We start from the raw sequence: 22858 nt of genomic DNA on the forward strand, positions 1-22858 counted from the left end.
CGGCCGGAGGGGACACCCAAGAGGTAGACGGGCCTGCTTCGAATGCCTCCAGAAACATGGACTCGGAGGAAGACTTGGGGGCTGACCACCCACCTCTGATCCTCAGCATCTCCACGATGTCTCCAAAGGAGACATCCTCAGGGGGTGATCTTGGGGAGCCTTCCCCTTCCTCCAAGACCGTGTCCTCAGTTAAGGACTCAGGGGAGTCCACGTGCCTCCTCTTGCACTTATGCTTGCGGGGTACTTCATCGGAGGGGCTGTCCGAGGAGGCATCGCCAGCAACATCCTGTTCCAATGGAACCATCTGGGACATTGAATCAGGCTGTCCCTTTGGCCGGGTGATGGAAGCCTGTCCCAGCAGAGAGGGAGTGCAGGGTGGAGCCGAAACAAGGGCCGGAGGTCCGGATGCTCTCAACAGAGCCCTCTCCACTACATCGAAAGCCGAGGGGGAACCACTCTCTCTGTGCTCAGAGAGTCGGCTCCCACTCGGATCCGATGAAGGGATCGGAACCGGCACCGAGACCATCGGATCCGAAGGACCAGTGTGCTCCGACCTGGACGGAGCCGAAGGCACACTGAATCCATCGGATCTGAAGCTCGGACCACAGCTCCGAGAGATCGGATCTGACAGGCTCGAGGGCAGGGTCGGAATCGAAGTACCAAGTACTGTCGGCGCCGGCCCACCCCCAGCTCCAACTCTGCTCGGCTCCGAGCCCGGATAGCGGTTCGGAGAAGGAGCAATAGGATGGAAGAAAGGTGTCGAGCTCCCCCCCGAAGGGGGGGGGGGGAGGCAAGAGCACTCCCATCTGCAGCTGGGCCTGGATGAACTTTCGCATCATCCGGTACAAGTCTGCATCGGACATACTGAAAGTCGATCTCGAAGAGGTCACCGAGGCAGGCCTGGAATGCCGCCTCGATGACCTCGATGGAGATCGGGCCTCCTCCTCCTCGGGTCCTGGGGAGAAACAAGGGGATCGGAGCCGAAGAGGAGGAGACCTAGAAGCAGTGGAGGGAGAAGCCCGCTTAGCTGGCGGGGCCGAAGTGGAGGCCTCGGCCTGCCGCTTGTGGTGCTTCTCCCTCCGTTTCTCCCTCCTGGCCTCCCTGTCCTCCTGAGCTTTAGCAGGAATTTGAGTCCCGGCCGAAGGAAGGGGGGCAGGAATGGCAGCAACCACAGCCTGTGGTAGAGCCACGGGAGCAGCGGAGGCCGGAGCAGAGTCCGGGGGTAAAAGTCCAGCCAAGACCAGCTTCGACCTCCACTCTTTCAGTGCCCTGGGGTTGAACGCTGCACAAATGGTACAGCCTGAGGTGAGGTGTTCAACCCCAAGGCACCGAACGCACCGAGTGTGGCCATCAGCCGGTGAGAGCTTATGGCCACACTCGGTACATTTAGAAAAAATGGCTTTTGGGGCCTCAGCCATACTTAAAGAAAAAGGTAATGTTACACAAACACACAGGCCCCAAAACACAACACACACACACACTCACTAACGACCAGCGAAGGGAGGGGAAAAACTAATTAAAAGAAAAATATTTTTGCACTACAGGGAACCTAACACTCACACACTTTATATTTTAGTAAAAAAAGAAGAAAGTTGACAGAAAAAGCACATTTAACTGACAATTACTAGTCGAGCTCAAAGGAATCCAGCTATCCACAAGTGCGGCAAACTAGATCTGAGGTCATGGAGGGTTAGCAGGGGATTATGGGTGAAGGGAGGAGCTAGGAGCTCGGATCCATTAGCTTGAAACAAGTTGCCGGCTCGGATCTGATATCGGATCCAAGACCCACAGGTTGCTGACAAATGAACTCCCTACTTCAGATCAATACTTAAAACGCAGATTTTTCCTCACAAGAAGAAACGTCAAATGAAACATTCCTCATACTTTCACAACTTTTTTCAGAACAAACTAACATCCTTACAATTCAAAATTCTGAAAGTCAAAGTTGCAGAGGTATACACTTTTTCCTATAGATATCAATAATTTTCCCATCCTCAACAGAAAGAGTAGGACTGTCGTAAGTGCTTAGCAGCAGTGGGACCAACTCTAGCTATAGCTGCTGGGTCGGACTCGGGAATAGTGTATAAAAATGTAAAAGACTGAGAAACTTAACACATTTTGACTTTTTAGGGGCAGCTGGCTATCAGAAAAATTGCATGCAGCAACACACACATCCTCTAAAGCAAAGAGAACAGGAGGAATGGGTGTAAGTTCTGGAAAATCCTTTTGTAACAATTCATCATATTTCCTGAGGGAATGAGAACCCTCTCTCACTGAAAACATAGCACATTCTAGCAACAGTCTCAGAGAAAGAGAACCCCCCCCCCCCAAACAGGGAGAACAAACTGAACTATCCCCACAGACTCTGAATCAGAAATCTGAGGAAAAAAACTGTAACCATTCCTGCATCTTCTTATTCAGACACAGAATCTTGAATCTATTCAGAAAAAAGAGGAATGCCTCTTACCAGAAACTACTTTAGAAGAAGGATCGGTAGGGCTGAATTAAACCCTGAGCCAGACCCAATAACTCCTATCCAAAGAAATTTGAGGAGTAGATACATGCTTGGTTTTGTTTCTTTTTGATAGGAAAGATGGTACCTTCTGTGTTACTAATGGCATCAGCTGCTTCCCTGGGAATGGGCACAGCATTCTGACAAAACAGGGAAACTTTCCCTGTTCCTTCTCACAGAACCAACAATACTGGCTTCTCCCTTGCCCACTGACAAGACTCCAACAGCCTCAGAACTCCTGGTCCATAATGGTTGTAGGTGAACCAGCAGAGGGATTCAGAGTAAAAGATGAGTGGGTCTGAGGTACAACAAATAACCATAGCAGAGTCACTCACCTGTGGATGAGGCAAACAGCTAGCCTACTGTAGTGGCAAAGGCTGTTTGCTTATTTTTTTCTTTTTGTGGCTGGAAGAAATACTAACCATGGGTCTGGTAGTTTGTCCCATGGTTAAGCTGAAAATGGTGCTCTTTCCCATGGAAGACAAGCAGCAATTGCTGGTAACATTAACAGTCCACAGAGGTTACATTTTTGACAGAAGATAAAACACAGTAAAACTTTAAAATACTATGCCAGCCTTATAAAGGTAAGATAAACAGTTTCTCTACAGAAGAAATGTTTTCAGTTACTTTACTCAATTTTTAAACTGACAGAAAAAAAGTCTCCATTTAAAAGTATGTTACAGTCTTGAGACCATCCATTTAAAAAAGAAGTTATGTTCTTACCATAACGTTCCATGTGAATTGTTCATCTCGCCTTTGTTCTTACACACAGGTTCGGAGCCGATCCTCAGCTCCGAGTCGGCCACATCACCAGCTCCGCATCTTCGAGAAAGCTCGAGGCACAGTGCTATCCCATGATCCTCTGGTGCTAACCCTCAGATCTAGTTTGCTAACACTCGAAGAACCCCACTAGTTACTGTGCCCTAGCGCACAGAAATGCAACCACACTGTCTAATACTCTATAATAAAGTAAAGGAGAAAAGATGCCATACCTGAAGTACAGTAGGAAGCTCAAGAACACCCACATCTAGAGAAGACTGAACTCAGCTCAAGTCGTGCCCGTTATCCCAGACCGCAGGACGGGGGATGGAGGGGTGGAATGTAAGAACAAAGGCGAGATGAACAATTCACATGGAACGTTATGGTAAGAACATAACTTCTTTATGTGAAATTGTTCGATCTCGCCATTTGTTCTTACACACGGGTAGCGTCCCTAGCTCCTTTATCCTGGGTGGCTCAAGGGAGAACATTCCTGAGAACAGTGGAACCAAACGTCGCCCTGTCTCTGGAGTTTTTATCTAATTTGTAGTGGGTAATAAAGGTATGTGGTTTCGCCCAGGTTGCCGCCGCACAAATGGTATCTAATGGTAAGCGAGCGGCATGGGCCAAGGAAGTAGCAACTGCCCTCGTAGAATGAGCTCTAGGATTAAAGGGGAGCTGTTGTTTTGATTCTGCATATACAAAATTTATACAGTCCGATAGCCATTTGGATAAAGTAACTTTCGCTATCACTTCTCCCTTCTTTTGGTCAGCATAAGATACAAATAGTTGGTCTGATTTTCTGTATTCCTTAGTCCTAAGTAAAATCTCAGCTGCCTGTGGACGTCCAATTTGTGCAGCATGTATTCCAGCTTATTTTTGAAGAAGGTGGGTAGCTCAATAGATTGATTAATATTCTGAACTGAACAAATCTTTGGAAGGAAGGATGGATTGGTGCACAATATTACTCTATTTGGGTGAAAAATCATGTATGGGGGCCGGACAGACAAAGCTTGCAACTCTGAAACTCTCCGAGTGGAAGTGATGGCAACCAGAAAGAGTGTCTTCCATGATAAAAATTTGAGAAGAGTTGTGGTGGCTGGTTCGAATGGGGGCAACATGAGCCATGATAACATCAGGTTAAGATTACACGGGGCGATTGAATCACGAAAAGGGGGACGTAGGTGAAAGGTACCTTTCATAAAGGTTTTGCAAAGTCTGTGGGACATGAGAGAATTATCTCCTAGGCCAACATGAAAATTTGATATAGCCGCCAGTTGTACCCTTATCGTGGAAGTGGAAGCTCCTTCCTGAAAGAGTGTGGAAAGAAACTCTAGTATCTTGTGTACTGGAGCCCCTGATGGATCTATACCCTGTTGCGAGGCCCAGTACGCGAAACGTTTCCATTTGCTATTGTATAGCTTCCTCGTGGATGGCATATGGGAAGATACAATGATCTGTTGAACTGCAGGGGACAGTAAGTCTGACCTGGCTAAGATGGGAAGCGGAGCAGCCAAGCTGTCAGTTTGAGGGACTTGAGAGATGTGTGGGGAACTCCCGACGAGTGCGTCAACAGGTCTGGCACTGGGTCCCGAATCCACGGTTCGTCCACCTGATGAGTTTGAAGAAAGGGAAACCAGATTTGTCGAGGCCAGAATGGGGCTATCAGAATTATGGTCCTTTCCAGACGTTTGGCTTTCCGCAAGAACTTGGGGATTAACGGGACAGGGGGAAAAGCGTAAAGGAGACCCGGGGGCCAATCGTGTACCAGTGCGTCCCTGGGGGCACCCCCCGGAGGGGGTAGTAGGGCAAAGTAGCTTCTGCATTTGGCATTCAATGGGGATGCAAATAGGTCGCAGCAACGCTGGCCCCATCTGCGGAAAATCATTTCCACTACTTGAGGTTTGAGGGACCACTCGTGGGGCAACAGGATGGCTCTGCTCAACCTGTCCGCAATCACGTTGGATGTCCCCGGGATGTGCGTTGCTATCAGAAAGCGTCCAGTGGACACAGCCCATTGCCAAATCCTGAGGGCCTCTCTGCACAATGGATAAGACCTGGTTCCCCCTTGTTTGTTTATGTACCAGACTACTGACATGTTGTCTGTCTGAACTGTCACTGTTCCCAGAGGCAAGGACTTGTGAAAGTGCTGCAACGCTAGAAACACTGCCCTCAGCTCTAGGACATTTATGTGCAGATTGTATTCCAAGTTGGACCATTGACCTTGGACTGTTCTTCCCTGAAAAAGCCCCCCCCCACACCCTATCAGGGAAGCGTCCGCGGTCACAGTCGCTGTAGGACTGGGTAATACGAACGGTCGGCCTGTTGTTAGATCCTGACTGTGCATCCACCAAAGGAGATCCTGTTTGCAGGAGTTTGTGATTAGGATCTGGTGAGACAGTGGAAGCTGTCGGTACGACCACTGAGCGAAGAGCATCCACTGAAGAATCCTCGTATGCATTCTGCCTAGGGGGACTACAATAAGAGCGGCTGCCATCATTCCTAGGACTCGTAAGATTTGTTGTGCAGGGACTTTCCTGCTCTGAAGAAGGACAGTAATCTGACTTCTGAGGGCTGATACTCTTGATGGAGGAGATTGAGTCGAGCCAGGGAAGTGTCTAAATCTGCCCCTATAAATGAGATACACTGTGAGGGCGATAGTGCAGACTTTCCAAAATTGATGGTTATGCCTAGAGAGGAGCAAAGGTTGATGGTGTAATCCCTGGCTTGCACAAGACGATACTCGGTGGTGGCGGAGAGGAGCCAGTCGTCTAGGTAAGGAAACACCCAGAATCCCATCTGTCTCAAGTGAGACACCACTACTGCCATGCATTTGGTGAACACCTTGGGGGGCTGTGGTGAGGCCAAAGGGCAGAGCACGAAACTGGAAGTGACTGGCTCCCAGCCAGAAGCGCAGATGATCTCTGGACACTCTGGCCATCTTGATATGGTAGTACGCGTCCTTGAGATCTATAGAGCACATCCAGTCGCCCTCCTGTAGGAAAGGAAGTATCGACTGTAGTGTGACCATCTGAAACTTTGCCTTCTCCACGAAGGTGTTGAGTTTGCTGAGATCCAAAATTGGTCTCCAGTCCCCTGTTTTCTTTGGAACTAAAAAGAACCTTGAGTAAGTTCCGGATCCTATTTGGTCCGTTGGGACTGGTTGGATGACTCTGTTTTCAAGCAGCCTTTTTATCTCTACGACTGCCTGGTCTCGCAGACTGGGTGGAACATCTGGGAGCTTTTTGGGGGCAGGTGGAGTTTTTATAAAAGGAATATTGTAGCCTCTGGTAACTATGCTTTTTACCCAGGAATCTGATGTGAGATTTAGCCAGGCCTCTGGGTATAAAGCTAAGCGACCCCCGACTGCCTCCAGAGTAAGACAGCCGGGCCTGCACTCAGGAGTGCTGGAAGGGCTTCCCAGAGAAGGTCTCTCTGTCGCCCTGATTTTGCGGACCCCCTCTGCCGCCTGGGCGGCGTCTTCCATTTCTTACCCCTCCTCTGCCTCTGGAGGGGGCATCACTCTGAGTGGGCTGAAAGGATCCCCGAGTCTTTCGGAACCACATTTTTCCGCCTCTATGCCCTTTGTGGTATGGCCTAAACGGGGCGGAAAAACAGACCCCTACGGCAGACAGCATCTTCCCTTCTTGCTCGCACCTAGTGAGAGTCTCCTTTACTTTGGGGCCAAACAAGGAAGCACCATCAAAGGGGGCGTTTGTAAAGGAAGACTTGAAGGATTCCGCAAAGGAGCATAGGCGCAACCAGGATTGCCTCCTCAGAGCAATCGCTGAAGCTGCCGCTCTACTCGATCCTTTGGCTGCGTATGAAATAAGCCTCATGGACGAGTTCACTATGGAGTTGAGGGTGTTAAGCTGTGCTGTCACTTTTTCGGAGACAGCAGAATCTGTGTTACCCTGGAGAGTATCTCCGAGTTCCTTAAGGAGATCTCTCTGTAGACGCATGAAATGCATAAGGTAGTTGAGCGATCTCATGGAGAAGGTCGCAGAACTAAAGACGCGCTTCCCATACCTGTCCATCGTCTTAGAATCCTTATTAGGAGGATGGACAGAGGAAGATGATTCGGACATTTCCTTTTTAGTGGCTGCTGCCACCACCATAGTATCCACGGGAACTCCTTTCGTAAGGTAACTCTTGTCTTGAGGGGCCGTGATATATTTGTTAGGTCTACGGGGGACCGGTTCCACTGTATCAGGTGATTCCCAAGCTCTACGGGCTATGAGTTCCATTAGCTAGTCAAACGATGGGGTCACCCAGGAGGTAGAAGGTTGAGCCCCAAATGCCTTCAGCAGTACCGATTCATCTGCAGAAGGGGTAAGGGATTGCCAATCTCCCCTCTGTTTCAAGATTTCTAAAATGTCAGCAAAAGAGACATCTTCAGAGGGGGACCGTGGGGACCCTTCTGCTTCATCCAAATCAGTATCGGATGTTAGAGATTCCTGTGGGGAATCAATGTGCCTCCTCTTGCACAATCTTTTCCTCGGTACATCCTCAGAGGGGGCTTCTGGGGATACCTCCGAGGAAGTAGGGGCACCCTCTGGGGCTTGCTGAGGCATTGGGTCTCGACGCTTTGCAGGGACCGAAGGTACAGAAGCAGAACACGGACCCTTTGGGGAAGGAGAAGAAGATGTCGATGATGTATGTGTCTGTTCAGACAAGACCTTCCTCATGATGTTGAAGGCACTGGTGCCCCGGTCCGAGGACGCCACCGGTTCCGAAGAAGCCAATAGCCTCCCCAGAACCGGAACCACGGGCTCCAACCCTGAGGACGGAACCAAACTGATCTGAGCAGAGGCCCCGAGGGGAAGAGTCGGAACGGAAAGTTCGGTTCCACTGTCCCCCACGGAACCTAGGAAAGACCGTCGGCTCCGAGACCCCCCGGCTGGTTCCGAGGGTGTCGAGGTTAAAGGTGTCGATAGCACTGCTGGAGGCTTCGGCACCGAGGGCTCTACACTCACCGGCTCTTCGATTCCTGGGTCCGACGACTCAACAGGTCTCGGAGGAGGATTGGTCGAGGGGGTGGGAAGGGTCTCGAGTTTCGAAACCAACTGGAATGAAACTTCGATCAGTTTGGCTAGAGCAGAGTTCTCCATTAGCTTCTGTACCACTCGGTCAACGTCGGAATCGGAAAGCGGCCTTGAAGAACGGGTCGAAGGGGCCGAAGCAGTCACCGAGCGAAGGATTGAAGGCGGTGGTAACTCCGACACCGGCTCCAACACGGTAGTCTCGATCAGAGACAAGGACTCGACGCCCGACCCAGAGGTCTTTGGAGCCGGCGTCCGAATCTGAAAAGAGGTGCTCGGAGCCGAGGACTTAGGCTCCGACACTCTTGAAGACTTCGACCCCTTCAAAGACTTGGACACTTGTTCGGTCTTGTCCAGGGCCTCTTGAAATTTGGGTTTTAACAACCCTCTGTCTACCAACTTTCTGCGTCTTTCCAGCATGACCCTCCCACTGAAGGAATGACATATGGAGCAGTCTTTCTGCAGGTGGAGAGGGCCAAGACAATAGACGCAGGACGAATGGTTATCAGTTATGGACATCTTTTGTCCACACTGACACCTCTTGAAGCCTGATTTGGCTTTCTCAGACATTTTAACGCTATATTTAGTAAAAAAACACAGCACACTAAATATATAGGAACACACTATATCTATATCTATATCTATATATATATCTATATATATATATATATATATATATATATATATATATATATATATATACATATATATATATATATATATATATATATATATACATACATACATACATATACATATATATATATATATATATATATATATTAATAATATACAAACAGTCTAATGTAAAGTTTAACACTATCTTAATATGTGTATATATATACATATATATATATGTATATGTATCAAAAGGGGAAAAAGTTAAGGCAAAAACTACAATAATATAAATACTACTGTCAGTCCTGACAGAAAAAACCCAAGGCCTTAACTAAGGTAAATGCTAACTATTTAAAGCTATTCTATCTAAGAAAAAACACACTCTATAAGCTAACACACTCTACACTATTTGCTACTTTTAAAACTACTTTAAACACTATTTTTAAACTACAAACTTCGAAAATTTAGATATATAATGAAAAAATACTGGCCCGAGCCTCTCAGTATGCGATCTGCTGCTAGCGGCAAACTAGATCTGAGGGTTAGCACTGGAGGATTATGGGATAGCACTGTGCCTCGAGCTTTCTCAAAGATGCGGAGCTGATGATGTGGCCGACTCGGAGCCGAGGATCTGCTCCGAACCCGTGCGTAAGAACAAACGGCGAGATCGAACAATTTCACATCAACACCTTTAGCTTTAAAATAACTTTCCTGAACAGGAAAGTAATAAAACAACACAATTAAGAAACAGGTTATGTACTTACCATAATGTTCCATCTGTGTTATCCATTTTCATTCTTCCTCGACTGATAGGTTTGGATCTGAGCCTTCAGATCTGACTCAGACACTGTAAAAGCTTGTGGCAACCTTGAACTCTTGAGCTTCTCCCTTACTTAGAATGAATCACCCCATTACCTCAAATCTTGCTTGCAGAATATAACAAAAAACTAAATGCGTTACTAATAGAAATATTTTTAAGCAGAAATATAGCAGATGAGGGTAGCACAAAGCTATATCGCGACTCATAAAAGGCAAGGGATAGACCCCAAGACTGGCTCTATCCACTCGCTTTTCAGACACCACTGGAACGGGGTTGGTGAGCGGGAAGTCGAAGAAGAATAAAAATGGACAACACAGATGGAATGTTATGGTAAGTACTTAACTTCTTTATCAGATGTTGTCAATTTTCATTTTGTCCTCGACTGATGGGACAGAGACCCAGCTACTATAATCCCAGGGTGGCCTCAAGGAAGGATATTCCTAAGCACCCTTAAGCCAAGCGATGCCCTACTTCTAGAAAATAAATCCAGCTTGTAAATGAGAGATGAAGGTGTGAGGTGAAGCCCAAGTTGCTGCTGCACAAATGTCACCCATTGAGGCTCTTGAATGAGGAAGCTGCTATTGATCTTGTAGAATGAGCACGCAATTGCTTTGTTAAAGACAAGTTCAATTTATCATAAATGGAAGTAATGCAATTAGTAAGCCATTTGGCTAGGGAAACTCTAGATGCTGGCTTGCCTAATATCTTTTCCGCAAAGGAAACAAATTAACTGATTGGAATTTCTGAAATCTTTTGTTCCGTGTATATGCAAGGAGAAATGCAATTGCCTATGCACATTTAGTGAATACAACAAATATTTGCATTTGTATAATTTGGGAATAAAACTGGTAGGTTGACAGATTGGTCAATGTTGGATTCTGATACAACTTTGGGCAAAAAGGATGCATTAGTTCGTAATGAAACTCTCTTTATAAAACATTAGGTACGGAGGTTTCACCAACAAAGCCTGAATTTCTGAAATTCATCTGGTCGACATAATGGCCACCAAAAGCAAATTCTTCCAAAATAGAAATTTTAGATTGCAAGTATGTGCAGTTTCAAAGGGTGGAAGAACCAAAGCTTGCAGTACCAGAGTCAAGTCTCTCAGTGGAGTAGGATCTTTAACTTGGGGTATCAACAGAAGTGTTCCTCGTAGAAAGTTCTTATAGAGTTTATACAAAGCACAGGAAAAGCCATCAAGACCAACATGGAAATTGGAAACTGCTGCTAATTGAACTTTTACTGTGGAAGAACTGGCCACATGATCAAAAAGCAGCAACAAAAACTCCAGAATAGTGTGGATCGGTGCAGAAAAAGGGTCCACATCATTCTGAAGTGCCCAGTGCACAAATCTCTTCCATTTGGTAGCATAAGTTTTCCTTGTAGATGGTTTGAGGGAAGATAACAGAATTTGGTGAGCAGGGGAAGACAGCATAGGTTGTGTCTGGGTATTACTGGAAATGGAGAAATTAAGCTTTGAAAGATCCAGATGAATCAGTTCTCTTGGTTAAGATAGCAGGTCTGGAACTGGATCCAAAATCCAGGGTTGATGGATCAAATGAGGCCATAGGAAATGAACCAAATTTATCGAGGCCAAAAGGGGGCACAATAAGAATACTCTTCAACTTGGCAGCTTTCTAAAGGAATTTTGCTATTAGAGAGAGAGGGGGATACGTGTACAGTAACCCAGGGAGGGGCAATCGTGAGGAAGAGCATCCCTTGTTGACTCCCTCTGTGGGGTGATGTGGGAAAAGGAGCTGCTGCACTTCTTGTCAAGGGGAGATGCAAATAGATTGCCGCAAGTCTGGTCCCACTTGTGGAAATTCATTTCCACTATTTTGTGGCTGATGGACCATTCGTGAGGTAACAGGATGCACCTGCTCAGTTTGTCTGCTAGCACACTGCACTTCCCTGGAATGTGCATTGCTAAGAGAAAGCAGTTGGAAGAGATTGCCCACTGCTTCCAGACATAGGGGAGTAGGATTTCTATCCTCCTGTCTGTTTGCATTGCAATCATTCCCAATGACAGAGCTTCCTGAAAGACTTGCAACACTAAAAGCACTGCTCTCTGCTCCAGAAAATGTATATGCAAATCTGCTTCTTTCTGGGGACCACATGCCTTGGACCATCTTTCCCAGGTAATGCCCCACCCCAGCTGGGAAGCACTCATGGTCACTATTGCCCCGGGTTGAGAAGGGACAAAAACAGTCTTGTTGCAGTTGTTCTGATATGGTCCACTATCTCAGATCTTTCTTGCACAAGTCAGTGATTCAAATTCAAGCGTATAAGGGTAGCTTATAGTATCAACTATTGAGATGGCAGCATCTACTGAAGAATCCTCATGTGGAATCTGGCCAGCAGAACAAGGGTTATTGCTGCTGCTATCAAACCTAGTGCCTGTAGGACCAGGTTAGCTGGGACTGTGGTACTGTGAAGTATCTTGTTGACTTGCTATCTTAGAGTTCGAATTCTGGAGTGATGAAGACAGGCTAGTGTTGATCTTGTGTCGAGCAGTGCTCCTATGAACTCTATAGTTTGACTTGGTTAAAGATGCCATTTTTCCAAAATTTATGGTTATGCTTAACCATGCAGAAGTATGGATTACTTCTTCTCTTGCTATAATGAGCGGATGCCTAGTCGGGGTGGATATGAGCTAGTCGTCTGAGTAAGGAAACACCCAGACTCCTTGCAGTTTTAACAGAGCTGCTACCACTGCCATGCATTGGTGAACTTCCTGGGGGCTTGTCAGTGCTCTGAACTGGTAATGACTGGCTCCCACCCAGAAGTGCAAGAATTTCCTGGATTGTCTCTTCTTTTTATATGATAGTACGCATCCTGGAGATCTATTGAGCACATCCAGTCATCTTTTTCCAAAAGTGGAAGAATGGACTGAACCATGACAATTTGGAACTTTGTCTTCCAAACAAAGTTGTTCAGATTGCTGAGATCCAGAAGTGGCCTCCAGTCCCTTATATTCTTTGACACTGAAAAGAATCTTGAGTATGTTCTGGATCCTTTCTAGTCTGGGAGGACCTCCTGGAGGATTCTTTTGTTTAGCAGCTTTTGTATTTGAATGGCTGCTTGTTCCCTCTGACTGGGGGGAACATCGGGGATTTTTCTGAAATTGAGAGGAAAAAATGAAAATGGAATTATGTATCCTCTGGAACAATCATCTACACTCAAGTATCTTTTATTATTTCTAGTCAGGCTCTCCGGTGCAGGGGCAAATGACCCCCCAATTGCCTCCAGAGGGGGACAATCTGGCCTCCTTTCAGGACTGCTGGAAGGATTTGCCAAAGAAAGATTCTCTGAACCCTTGATGTTGCAGGCCTCCTCTGTTGTGAGGCCGGTATCTACCATTTGAACTTCCCCCTCTACCTCTGGGGAAAGACCCTCCACATGTGTCCTGGAAAGATCTGTGTGATTTCTTGAACCACATCTTTCCACCACCTCAATGAATCCTCAAAAAGTATCTTTGGGGGGATGGAAAAACATACGCCCATGGCAGAAATGATCTTTCCATCCTTCTCACACACCTGGATAACGCATCTCTTACTTTGGGGTCAAAAAGAGGAGTGCTGTCAAAAGGAGCATTGACGAACATAGACTTAAAAGGCTTAGCAAAAATCACCCAAATGCATCCAGGTGTGTCTCCTAATGGCTACGCCTGAACTCATTACCCTTGAGGTTTCTTCTTCCACCTTAGAAATAAGCTTCATGGATGAGTTGGAAATCAATTGTAGGTTCACCAGCTGAGAAGCGACTGAATCTTTCACCTCTTTAGATACTGTTCCTGCAAGGGTACCTGAAAGTTCCTTAATTAAATCCCTCTGAAGTTTAGTAAAATGTGCCAAATAGTTCAGAGACCTGAAGATAAAGGTCACTTAAGCATAGACATGCTTCTGAAATTTGTCCATTGCCTGTGACTCCTTGTCAGGGGATGGATGGAGGTACTTTTGTCAGCAAGTCCCTTTCTATTGGCCGAGCGTCATGAACATTCATCAACAGAAGGATCTTCTGACAAAGACTGTTTAGACTCGGGGGTGGGGGCTCAATCTTAACCTGGGAATGGGCTCTTTCCATGCCCGCTGCGAGACCAACTCCAACAGTTCATTAGTGGGTGGAACCACCCAGGCAGTAGATGGGCCGTTACCAAAAGCCTCCAATAGCACAGATTACTTCGAAGAAGGGTTGTTGGACTTCCAGACACCTCTCTGTTTTAGGATCTCAAGGATGTCTCTGAGATCTTCAGAAGGTGATTGCGGGGACTCTTTTGCCCTCATCATAAATCTGTGTCATCAGTGACTGATTCAGGGGAAATAGATATGCTTCCTCTTGCATGTCCTCTTCTTAGGGGACCTCCTTGGTAGGATACTCTGGGAAGGTATCAGAAGAGGAGGGAATACCCTGCTGGGAAGCCTGGCGTTTTGGTATCAGCTGTCCCTGTAAAGATGATAGCTGAGACTCAAGGCGCAGAGGTGGAAAAGAAATAGACAAGAGTCTGAAGGAAGAGGCTTCGCTTGGGTCTGAGGTGCAGACAGAACTCTCTCCAAAACCCTGAAGGTAGACCATCCTGGAGAGGGATAAGGACATGGATCCAAGAGGAAGAGGCCAAGCCTCTGATCCCTAGACCAACCTGCTCCACGGACCAGCTGCCCGTAGGCCAAAGTCAGACTCAAACTGAAAATTGCAGCGGCTCTCAGTTGCAGAGACATCTCCCAAACTCTGAGTCAACTGCAATACCTCAGACCTGATGGGGTAGAATTAGCTCAGAGAGCTCTCTGCATCTGACTGAACCAAAATGCTCAGAACAAGTCTTGGATCCAGGGATACCAAAATCCTCTGACCCAAGGGCTATGAAACCTGGATAAGAGTCAAAGGAGGAAATGCTAGAGGACGAGTGGATGCATGGGCCTCCTGACTCAATAGGGTAGGAGCAGAGGGAAGGGCAGGCTGGCTTTGCACCAAGAGGATCTTTCTCACTAGCCTCTCTACGTCTCCTTTGGTTAAACTTCTGAATGATGAAGTGGATACAGCCAAGAGAGCCTTTGGTCTTTCTAAGAAGGGGGAAGGCTCTCTTGATGGAACCGGGTCCACCAGAGGAGAGTACCTAGGCAGAGTCGGCAAAGTGGATATCTGATCAGAAGTGTTCGAATCAGAAGAATCTTTACTTTGCAGAGACTTCAGGTCTGAAGAAGCCATTGGATCCAAAGACTTGTAGTTGAACTTACACAAATCCAAAGAAAGGACTGGATCTGATAATTTTGCTTCTTCTACGTATGATCCGAAAGACCTATAGGATCCAAAGTTCTTTTCATTGATTTTTCCGAGGACCTAGAGGATGTGGAAGAGGTGCTCAGAGAAGAAAGAACTGTCTTTTTAGGTTCTTCTTGTGAAGGTGCAGATATAGCTTCGTCAAAGGATGAAGGCAAAAGTCCCTTTAGAATAATTTTATTCCTGTGACCTACCAACGCCCTTCCCCAGGGTTAAAAGTGTGGCAACTGATGCAATTTTCCTGGAGGTAGAGAGGGCCTAAGCAGAAAACACACAAAGTGTGTGAGTCAGACATAGGGATCTTCTGACCACATTTTCTGCACCCAGCCAGGCTCTTTTCCTTGTCAGCCATTACCAAAGTGAAAGGCCAAGCACAACCACAACAGAATTACAATTTTAAACGGAGAAAGTTTTTTTTTTTTTTTTTTTTTTTTTTTTAAAGCAGACAGAAAGAAAAGTGGAGAAAGTACCAACAATGGTACTGATCACTACAATAAATGTAGCCAGAAATGCCACGAACAGTAAAAAAAGAGCAGAGATTTGTTGGAAGAGTAAAAGAGAAAAACTAACCAATAAACAAAAAAACTTTTGTTAAAATAGGTTATAAGTAATCGAAGACAAAAAAATTGTTTTTAAAAGCTACTTATCACCCAAGCTTAAGAGAACAATGGACCACGTCTTTTTGCTGGAAGCAACAAACAAGATCCGAGGTAATGGAGGTCATGCATTCTGGGTAAGGGAGAAGCTTGAGAGTTCAACGTTGCCACAAGCTTTTAAAGCAGTCAAGTCAGATCCGAGGGCTCGGATCTAAACCCATCAGTTAAGGACAGAATGAAAAGTGACATCAGATCAAAATTTTTTTCCCCAAAGGGAACTTATCTGCCCTGCACAGAAAAGCAAATGCAGATTGTTGATCCTCAAAAGCTTCAGAGGAGTGTACTCATGGCAGTAAAGTTCTGAAGGACTTCATGCCCAAATTTGTCTTTTAGTCAGCTCAGCTCAAGCGGCCCAACAGTTTGGGTCCATGGAAGGTGCCCTGGACTTTAGAAGCTGGACAACCTATATAATTAAGGCTTACTGCAGTAGTGATCAATATGAACATCAGAGCTCATCTTCCACTTAGCACTCCCCAATCCCTTTCACTTTACCCATACTCTTATTAGTACCTAGTAAGGAAGGTAAGAGTGCCTTCTACGGTCGGACTCTGAAGAAGCAACAGCATCATACCCATATCGTATTCAATAAAATGATAATTGAGACTTGGTGAAGCTAGGCAGCTTTTCCAAGCCTCATTCTGCACTCCAACAAGAAAACCACAGTGGATTGTTTATATGCATTTGCTAATGCGGTTGCTAAAGATACATTACATATAGTTAAATGTTTAACACTGCTGGGGCACAGTCACACGTTGGAATTTTTGAATTTATAGGATTGTCAGTTATAGCAACTGAGTGCCAGTAAGTCATTGTGATGAAACTGTCTTTCCCCAACAGGGGCTGCATCAGCATTAATAAAGTGATTTTCCTCATCTTGCACTCCCCCCAAAAGCTTTTTAATAACTGCTTGAGTACATTATCCTAATACTTAAGGAAGGTGGGTCTGGGAAACGAGAGCCTTGAAAGCCAGAGTTGCTAAAGCATAAACCATCTTATAATGTCTGTCTCAACCTATTGTCCCAAACATTAGGTAGTATGTTACAGGCTGGAGCAAAACAGACTACCTTAGCAGAGTCTAGGGAAATCGCATCTGATCTGCTATAATACTTTTGTACAGAAATCTACAAACAGAGGGCACTTTTGCAGAAAACCTTAAAACCTTTTATAAACATGGCATTGGGAGTCTGGTTATAAGCAGTTTTCTTTTAACATGTCCAGTATCGAATTACAGAAGTAGCAACAGGTTTGGGTGGCCCAAGTCCCAATGCTCTTTTCTGAGGTCTGGAGGCTTCATATGCTTGACACTGAAAATGCTCTCTGAGAGAGATCATTTCCAAAGGACACGTGTTCTGGAGAAGAATCAGAAGCCAAGATGTCCTCACTTTTTGTCATATAATAAGGAAGAGGACATCTGGAATTTGTAGTCCAAAAGTCCAGATCTCCACCACCAACAGAATCTGAGAGGTCTCTCACAGGTAAGGCTTCACTCCTTCTCTTGGATGGTCTGACTCCAGGCACACAGGGTTGGTTGGATCAAGTTGCAGTCAACAGAGGAGTCTGAGAAAGCCTTCTACCAATTTAGTCAAATCATGAGGGATGAAGAGTTGGGGGGGCTAGTAGCTAGGACACACCAAAACATAATGGCAGTCCAGACTTCAGAATGGTGTCTTGCGTCTTAAGGCATTTGTAAGTGTTTTAGGATTCATCAAGGGGATGTCACTAGGTTCATACCTCCAAGCAGCTTCCCAGATGTCATACTTCACAATAAGAGCAAACTGCCCTCCCATGCTTGATTACTCGAAAGTGTATTGAGGTGGATAATTCCTTGTCCTCTCTTATATAAGCGAAGGGCTGTTTGACATGGAGAGATGTGTTTAGCACAGAAAGCCTGGCAACCTCTAAAGTGGGTCATAACAGAGGACTCAGCTATACTAGATTTGAGGTCTAGGTACAGGTCAAGTATCTCTATGGTACCAAAGTCTGGCCTTCCAAACCATTTAATTCTGCTTTTCTACCTCATTGTAAAGGGGCATCCAGCTGGCTAGGAGTAAACATTATGCAAACCACTTTTTGTCTAGTTAAGTCTGAATGGCTCTGCATATCACACAGCAGCTCTTTGGCTTAAACTCCTGGTAAGTCTCACATGCAATAATGTTATCCTTCAAGCCAAAACAGGAAACTCACTGGTCATGTCAGTCAAGATTTTCTTCTTCATCCACATGATCTCACCCAATGGCCCCCACTACAAGCACCCATCCACTTGGTCAACTCATTCCACAAGGAAGAGGGCCATTTATTCTCAAGCTAAATGACAGCCCTATGGTCCTTTTCTTCCTACCTAGGAACCCCTATCAGCCCATCCTTTCCTCGGGTGGACAGGGAAGCTGTCCCAACAGTTACCTGATAACCACATTCAGGAGACCAGAGCAGTATTACAGAAATTTAAGGAGATGTTTACTATCAAGCTAAGGTGTACCCACCTGATGAACACCATGCAGACACTGGACCCAGGAGACCCATTAGAATAAGCCCTTTACAGAATGCCTTAAAGAAATAGGCAAACTCAGAGAAAAACTGCAGGACATGCTGGAACTAGTAATCCAGAAGGCCAACAATCCCTGGACCTCAGTAGTAGTTCTGCTGCCAAAAAAAGAAGGCAGCATCAGCATTCTGTGTGGACTATACGAAAATGAAGAATCACACAGGGACAGACATTCACTCCATGCTTAGGACAGATGAAGCCTTAAAGTATCTAGGAGGGACTAAGTAACTACTACTGAAATGACCAAGGGTTACTGGCAGCTATCCTTAGCACACGCACATTTTTATCAACCAATCCTTATTATAGTTAATAATTTACCGCAGAGGTAGGCACTCCCACCTATGAGGTGGGGACTGTACTTGGCCATGTTTCCACACAGATAGATGAGCATCCAATTGCATATTTAAGCTGCAGACGTCAACCCAGGAAGAGATCTTGCACAGCCACAGACTAGACTGTATGCGTGTGTGTTGCAACCCTACCAGTATGGCGAACATTTACTGTTGTTACAATCTTGAAAAGTAGCTGTATAGAACAAATGGACAGAATGGAAATATTCATCGAAGGAGTTTAGCCTTACAGTTCTATAACAAGACTGATAATGAAGTGGTGCTGCTAATGGTAAAGGAGATGTCCTATCTAGAAAAGGAACAGGATAATGCAAAGGACTGTTCCCTTTTCTCAGGCTTTAGTTATGCAGCTAGAAGATTTGCATAAGATTCTTACAGGGCAGAACTGTGGTGCCAAGGCTCATGCCACACTAAAGCAAGCTGATTTAAAGTATTTCTCATTTATTAGTAAAACATCTGCTCTGCAAAATGTGTGTAAACCTGATATTATCTCTTGTAAATATAAAAGGGGATGACATGAAGGGAAATGCACAGATCTGAAGATATAACCTTTTGCATCTCCTGCAATAGCAGCTTTTCAAGTGTAATTGCAGTCCACTTTAAAGTAGCCGACTAGAACTGTGAAAAGAAAGCAGATGTTAAAATATAAACAGTTAAGGAATGTACGTTAACATCCTGTGTACTGTTGTTGTTCGCCTCTGGGCTGGAGTAATTAGTCCCTTGGACTTTACAGGTGGCAGACGTAGTTTTGTTATTTTTGCTCTGGGAAAGCAATGTACTGAAGCCTTAGAGCACAAATGAAAAAATATATAAAATGTGAGCTTGGTCTGCACTATATATTGTTGATTAGAAGATGAGGTAACCAACCTCCCTCTTCATCTTCTTCTTTCAGCTTTTCCCGGTTAGGGGTTGCCACAGCGGTCTGCTAATGATTGACAGTAGATTTTTATGGTGCCGAGGTGCAGGCCCAACCTTCAACGAAGGCACATCCATTCACGCATGTCTTTCGAATGCCACTTGACCGTGGGGAGGACATGCAGACTCCACACAGAAGGTGCTCCAGCTGAGAATCGAACGGGAGAACCTCTTGCTGCAAGGCGACAATGCTACCGCTGCACCACCGTGGCTTAGGTGACAACCTCCCTCTAAGTTTGCTATATACAGTTTCTGCCTGTTACCTTCTAGAAACTTTAAACACTAAATGGGTTAAGTACACAACTTAAGACAATTAGATGTAGCTAGTTCAGATATGTTCTTTAAATATTCATACCTGATAAACTAAACTATATTTTATTTTTCCATATACACTCATTTTTTTGCATATTTATCCTGTAACTGTGCCATTACTTTTTAAGTTTATTCACTTTACACTCTCAGGACTGGTCTCTATTAAATATGCATTACTGGTCTTTACTATGAGACAAGGGATATAATTTATCATTAGTCAGCAAGCTGTGGCTCCCTTGCCTCCATTTAGCTATATCACTTTGGCCTAACCAGGAAAAAATATATACAATTTTATATCTGGCTTAATTTAGCAGCAGCAGGTAAGAGTTCAAGTCAATGGCAGAACTACCATACCAAGAAAAAAGCTGTGGGGAACTATAAAACTCTACCACAGCCTTCCCTGAAAATTGTATGCAAAAACAGCTTATGTGAAAGGCATTCACCATGGGTAAGGGGCACTGGAAGACCCTCTGGTTCACAGAGAGATGTGAGAAAGGACTGAGGTGCAAGTCAAAGACTGAACTGTGTGCAGTCTAATTCAGGGGTAGATGCTGAAAGTTCATACTCAAGACAGTACATATTCATTTATGAGCACGAGACCAGGAGGCATTTTGTGAAATGAATTAAGACTGGTATGCACTTTTCTGTGCTTTAACCTGCTGATTACCAGTGGTGCGATTCGTACCAGATGGGATACTTTCTTCATATTTGTTAGCAGTGTATGGCACCATTCCCATATATTTATTTGACATTGGTAGGATTCACACCCCTTGCTGCATCAACTGTAATATTTTGGTGGTCATGACCTCATACCACAGTGTGTGACAGCATGCAACACGAGGCAAGACAAAAATACAGGTGGTCTAATGCACAGTCTACTCTGTGTGTGTGTGTGTGTGTGTGTGTGTGTGGGTGGGTGGGTGGTGGTGGTGGTGGTGATGGGGTAACAAATTCAAATGGCACGGGCTCTTCTACTTTGTATACAGTATATCATGCTAGTTTCCATGGTGTGAGGAGAATGGCACTAAGAAGGGACATCCAGAAGTTCTGGAAATCAGTCAATGATTGGCTACCCAATTCTAGCATATTCTCATACGTTATAAAGCATACTGCAGCAGTGATCATTATGATTAACATGTCACAGATGAGCTGAGCCAAACAGACCTAATCCACCATCCAGTCCCATTAATTCTATGGTGGTTCTCATTATTGAAATGACTTCTTACTCAAATGGCTCCTGGGAAGAAAAATTGTTAAGGCAGATCACTACAGCAACCCGTGGCAGAAATGTGGCCGGATACTTGAAACACCTAGAATATTTAAAAGGCATTTCTCCAACAGGATTGTGCAAACTCAGAAGTAAGGAGAAAAAGATACACACACACACATTGTGTGTGTGTACATATATATATATATATATATATATATATATATATATATATACATATATACACACACACACACACACACACACACACACACACTATTACTCCTTCTTTGAAACAAAGCAAGGCAGTGAAGCACAGCACCTCATGAAATGAGAGCAGTCTAAGACATTATGTGTATGAAGCCAAAGTCTAGGCCAATTATAAGTAATGAACCAACTGCTGGAATCCAAACAGAAAACGACCAGAAACAGTTCACAACTGCTTTATTACAGGAATTAAGTGCTTTCGTGTGTATATAATGTAATGGTGTGAAAGTAAGGACACTTTTTTGTAACTGTAAATCAATGGGAGTGATTTATGTGGCTTTATGTAAAATATGCCCAAGTTTTTATGTTGTGAAAAATATTCGTAGTTTTAAAGAACGCATTTATGAAAACATTTATGACATCAAGAAGTGGAGAACTACTAATGCATTGTAATGTCATGTAGAAAAACACCCAGACCATGTTTTTTTTATTTTTTGGTATCGACACCATACAGCAGAATTTACTGGGGGGACCATGGCGTAACATGGTAGAAAAGAGGGAGTTGCATTGGCAATTGAAATTAAACACCACCTCATCCCCAGGTTTGAATGAGTCTTTATCCATAGCTTGTGTTTTAAGACTTATGTCGCACTATATTTAATTTATGTTGTACATTTTAGGGAAACATTAGGTTAGGCTTTTTCCTTAGTATATATTTGTATAGACTTTTATGTACTTTATTATATGAGCAAGTAGCCTTTAAGATTAGAATTGGTAGGTGTATTGATGGGTCATGTGATTTCATTGGTGGGTTATTTAAACTGAATTTTTGTGAATGTTTTTTAGTCTGAAGTAGTGTATGTTATATACACACGAAAGCACTTGACTCCTGTAATAAAGCAATTGTGAACTGGTTCTGGTCTTTTTCTGTTTGGATTTCAGCAGCTAGTTCAGTGTTTTTTTGTCGTTTTGTGATGCTTGGGTTCTCAAAAGAATCCCAAATTAGAAACCATACATAAAGTATTTTTTCTTCTTATCCATCCAAGACTTACTCACCAGAGAGGACTGCAAACAAAGTATACAGTTAACGGGCCCAGGCAAAGCAACAGAGAAAACTCTTGCAAAGTCAATCTACAGCCCTGTATAATGTCTGCATACAAAGCAGCTCAGTGCTGGGAGTTTTTGACCTCTGCTGAACAGACAAAATGACAAATCAGAACTGATTTATCTTGCCTAGTAGATGGTCCATCTCTAGTGTTTCGGAGGTGTCAACTATTTGAGAATTACCTAAAATGCAAACTTCTTGGAGTAGGGTGGACAGCTGATAAAGAATGACTACTACTATTCGACTTCAGTTTCAAAATCAGGACATCCACCTCTGAACTATAAATAAAAAAATCTGGAGGGGGTAACCCTTCTACCACTGCATGCAAAACAAGAAGTGAACCACTCCTGAGTGGAACAGGTTAAAGCAGCAGAATTTAAAAGCTCTGGTAACAATGGCAGTTGAAAGGGAAGCACATCAGGTTTTTTGATGAGGTGTGCTCAAAAGCACAGGCTAACTTCTCCTGCACAGTCCTTTAAAGCATCAACGTAGCAGTCACAAACAGTGAAATGATCCCATAAAGTGAAAAATTAAAGCTC

General features: G+C 44.6%; 1 protein-coding gene across 1 annotated transcript in view; it reads right to left on the bottom strand.

The window, feature by feature from the left end:
- STIL (STIL centriolar assembly protein) overlaps positions 1-22858 on the bottom strand; it is a 1728658-nt gene that overhangs the window by 946172 nt on the left and 759628 nt on the right. The gene's annotated exons all lie outside the window — the stretch shown is intronic.

Source organism: Protopterus annectens, chromosome 10.part0, assembly GCF_019279795.1.
Source record: "Protopterus annectens isolate FY-2018-M chromosome 10.part0, PAN1.0, whole genome shotgun sequence".
Taxonomy (NCBI): domain Eukaryota; kingdom Metazoa; phylum Chordata; order Ceratodontiformes; family Protopteridae; genus Protopterus; species Protopterus annectens.